Raw genomic sequence first — 4,368 nt, 5'->3', positions numbered from 1 at the left:
GGAATATTGGAATTGAATTTTTAAGGACAATTGAGAAATAAACGATTTTGGTAATATAATGGTATCTGTAAGAGGCACATCACCAGAGTAATAGAAGAGGATCTCTCTTGGTGTGCATTAGACATAGCAGGTGCATATCAGATAAAGTCAGTGAGCCCATTATTGTTGATTATATTTTCAGCATAGAGAGAATGCTAGAAGGAGCACCTCTTTCTTCTCCTAGAGGTCCTGAAGTTGCTAATTGACAGGAGTCCTCTTCCAGTCAGTAAATGGGACAGACCACCAGTAAATGAGATGACCATTGACCCAGAATCTGGATTTTCTTGGTTGGATGAAGACTCTGTAAAGAGTAATTTAGTTATTGTGGGAATTATTTAAAATGTCAAATTTTTATAAAATGGTCAGGACATGGTATCCTCAGGGAGCTTGCTTTTAAGAGAAGTTATATAAAAAAAGATGCAGCTAGGAAGATTTTATAAAAAAATCTCCCTAAGCAAGAAATTTTATTTGCTCTATTTTTCATTTATCGTTATTTCTTTCTGTTTTCTGGCTCAGAAGGGTAGGGGGATACAAGGAAAGGGGATTGAGGGGGAAGGGAGAATACTGAAGGAGTGTTCTCTGAGGTGTCCATAATGGGTGGAGGAGGAAGGAGGGGAGCGTGGGGCAAATGAAGGAGGCAGGTTAGGTTGGCTTCTCTGGTGTTACAAGGGGTTTGGAGTTGAGGTGCCGAGCATGGATTGAATGAAAGGCTCTGTGATCTGTCCGGGTATTCCTGATGATCAGTCAGGACACAGAACTCCTTCTAGAGGCTGGAGCAGAGACGTGCCTGGGATCTGAGTCCTGACAAGACAAGTATTTCTGGTCTCTGTCCTCCCAACCCCATCCCTTTCTGTGGTAAACTCATCATCCCCGGTCTGCAAGCAGAGTTAGAGAGTTAGCTGCAGCAACTGTCTCCGGACTCTGTCTTATTATGTTATCATCCACATTTACTATTTACATATTTGAAGCTCCAGGGGCTTCCCCCCCTCCTCATCAGATTTGAAGACCAGTCTGAGTCAGCTCTCAGCCCTGCCCTGAGTGAGTGCACACAGGTGAGTGCAGGTAGGCCCCACCTTCCGCATCCACCACTGCTGGGCAGGCCCTGGCTGGAGAAGTCCCTGTCCACAGCTTAAGCTTCATTAAAGTTTTGCTTTTTCCCTTCTAACCATCTATACCATCTAACCATAATACGTGCCCTTGTGGAAAATTTATAAGATAGAGCAAAGTGTAGAGAAGCGGGGAAATCGCCATTAATGCTTTCGGAGGAAATTCACATTTTGCCGTATTTCCTTTGAATTTTTTTCCTGCATCCTTTGTATTTTCTGCGCACGGCTCTGCACATGCGTATTGGTGTTCTGATTTAGAAACATGTAACGGTATTTAATCCCCTGTCATAAGCATTTTCTGTAAACCTCATGGGACGCCTATGGAATATTGGTTGCCACGGTGAACGTAAGGGTATTATCGTCTTGATTAAGTGGTATTGCCGTTTGGTCTCTTCCCAGGTCCCTGCTTGTGGTCTGCTGCACATCTGGAGGCTATGATGAGAATGAACGTGAACGCTTGGAGGTTTCACCGAACTGGTTGCTCCTGCCTAGATCATCCTTTCCGAGTAGGAAAACTGCTCCACGTGGTGGTCGACTTCAAGGGACCAGAGCCATTGTAGAAAGAAATGGATGAAAGCAGCCTGGGGGGCCTCAGACACGTGCTCCCTGCGGTCTAGTCCAGGGAAGCCCTTCCGGGGGCCCTGGCCTTCTGGAATGTGGCCGGGTGTGGACGCATGGCTGACTGCTGAGTGAGGATGCTCCGCCGGGGGCTGCTTGCGTGGGTCTCCCGGGTGGTGGTTTTGCTCGTGTTCCTCTGCTGCGCCGTCTCCGTCCTCTACATGTTGGCCTGCACTCCGCAAGGTGACGAGGAGCAGCTGGGGCTGCCCAGGGCCAGTGGCCCCACGGGGAAGGAGGGCTTCCAGGCGGCGCTGCAGGAGTGGGAGGAGCAGCACCGCGACTACATCGGCAGCCTCAAGAGGCAGATCGCGCAGCTCAAGGAGGAGCTGCAGGAGAGGAGTGAGCGGCTCAAGGCCGCGCAGTATCACCCCAGCGACGCCGCGGGCCTGGGGCTGGAGCAGGGGCCCCCCGAGAAAACCCAGGCCGACCTGCTGGCCTTCCTGCGCTCCCAGGTGGACAAGGCGGAGGTGCACGCCGGCGTCAAGCTGGCCACGGAGTACGCCGTCGTGCCTTTCGATAGTTTCACGCTGCAGAAGGTGTACCAGCTGGAGACCGGCCTGACTCGCCACCCCGAAGAGAAACCCGTGAGGAAGGACAAGCGGGATGAGTTGGTAGAAGCTGTCGAGTCGGCCTTGGAGACCCTGAACAGCCCTGTGGAGGGCAGCCCAAATCAGCGCCCGTACTCGGCGTCGGATTTCATAGAAGGTTGGCAAGTTCGTGAATTGGGGTAGAAGGCGGAAGGAAGGGCACCTGGGTCCAGGCACCCAGGCAGGTCACAGTTGCAACAGGCTGGCAGCTGGCTTTGGGCATGGCTGGTAGAAAGTGTCATGTGAGCGACAGCAAGGGTATATAGCATGGATTTTTATTTCTCAGAAATACCCTTTCTACTTACTTTCTCATGAAAATCACACTTACTGAGGGGACAGGGTTCATTGCTCCCTGGCAGAGGAAGGCAGAAGTTCTTGCTTTCATTAAAAAAAGAAATAAAACAAAACATAAACAAAAAACATTGAAACTCAAATCGAGGATGATAGGCAGTTTTTTTTTTTAATATTTTATTTATTTATTTGACAGAGAGATAGAGAGTACAGGTAGGCAGAGAGGCCGCAGAGGGAGAGGGAGAAGCAGGCTCTCCGCTGAGCAGGAAGCCCGATGTGGGGCTTGACCCCAGGTCCCTGGGATCATGATCCAAGCCGAAGGCAGACCCCCAACCGACTGAGCCTCCCAGGCGCCCCGATAGGCAGTTTTAATGGATCTCTTCCTTGGGCCCTTCTCCTAGAGATCGGGCCTTGTTACCAGGCCCATGAACAGGAGAGTGATTGCAAACATGTGGTCTACAGCACTTACCATTTGCCGGACACTCTTTGAGGAACTTTCTACTTAGTGATTCACTTTTTCTCCTTAACGACCCTATTAGGAGGATGAGGAAACCGAGGTTTAGGTTAATTAAGTAAATCACCTAAGATTGCTCAGTCAGCAAGTGACAGAGCCAGGATTTGAACCTGGGAAGTCTGATTCCAGAGTCCTCATCCTTAACCACTAGGTTATATTGTACAGACCACCAGAGCGCATGAACACTAGTGAAATGAATGGCTTAGCTTTTTTCATGGGCACAGAGCAGCCTACTATTAGTCTGTGTTTGTGTCTAATTTTAGAAGAAAGCGGCCTTGTCTCGTTTCTTGGAAGATTCATTAGTATCTTCTTACTGGCTTTTCCCTTGTTACTGGGGCAAAAATCAACTAATAAGTTGGGAGAGGAATTAACTTTCAAGGTCAGCCAGCTCTTCCGCCTGTTTCTGGAGAGAATCTACTTCAACTTCCCAGACGTGTGACTGCCTCCTCGTCACCCTACTCCCAACTTCGGTTATATAACCGCCCTCTCATCAGCCTACAGGCAAGACGGACTCTCTTTAGTCATATCGAAAAGCCTGTTGCTGCTATTTATGCCTCTTCTCTTTGGACACTTCCCCATCTTATGATTTTTTTCCACTTTATATGTGAACCATATATCTGTGCAATTTTGGTAGAGAATTATTTTTCATATACCTCGAGCCAGGTAAAGAAATCTTTTACAGGATCAAGCTTTTGGTTGTCAGGATTTGTTGTTGTTGTTGTTGTTGTTCCTCATTTATATGAGGTATTAAAGATGCCTTGCACTTTGGGCAGCTAGCAAGTATAAGCACATGGTTAGTAAGAGTTCGAAATATAATGATGTTGTGGCATCACATTTTATCGTGCTTTGGAGTTTATGAAACCTTTCCGCATATAGTACCTTACTAGCTGACCCCCCCCCCCCCCGGGAAAGCCATTAAACATCCTTAAAAAACGAATCCTGGTTGCCACCCGCCCTGGATATGCTATAGGAACTGCCCCCACACAAAGCAGGATCAAAAGACCTTGATTACAAATCAATGCCTGCAATTTGGAATGTTTGCCCTTGTGATTTTTCATCTGCATTCGTATTTGAAACCTCTGTCTACTTTTCTGCGTACAGTATCTTAATACGCAAGGCCTGTTCTCACTCAGCAGTGACACAGGCCTTTGGTGCCTGAGTTTCTTTGCTCTGAGATATGGCTGACTTTCTGTCAGAGCTGCTGTTCTCTTAG

General features: G+C 48.1%; 1 pseudogene; it reads left to right on the top strand.

Moving 5' to 3' along the window:
• Window positions 1-1,191: 1,191 nt before the first annotated feature.
• On the top strand, window positions 1,192-4,017 carry LOC145718892 (chondroitin sulfate N-acetylgalactosaminyltransferase 1 pseudogene; annotated as a pseudogene).
• The last annotated feature ends 351 nt before the right edge of the window (window positions 4,018-4,368 follow it).

The sequence above is a fragment of the Leptonychotes weddellii genome, unplaced genomic scaffold (assembly GCF_054177405.1).
Source record: "Leptonychotes weddellii isolate Sample4059 unplaced genomic scaffold, ASM5417740v2 HiC_scaffold_2457, whole genome shotgun sequence".
NCBI classification, from domain to species: Eukaryota; Metazoa; Chordata; class Mammalia; order Carnivora; family Phocidae; genus Leptonychotes; species Leptonychotes weddellii.
Note: the sequence above shows the minus strand (reverse complement) of the source record. Positions and strands in the feature narration are given on the sequence as shown.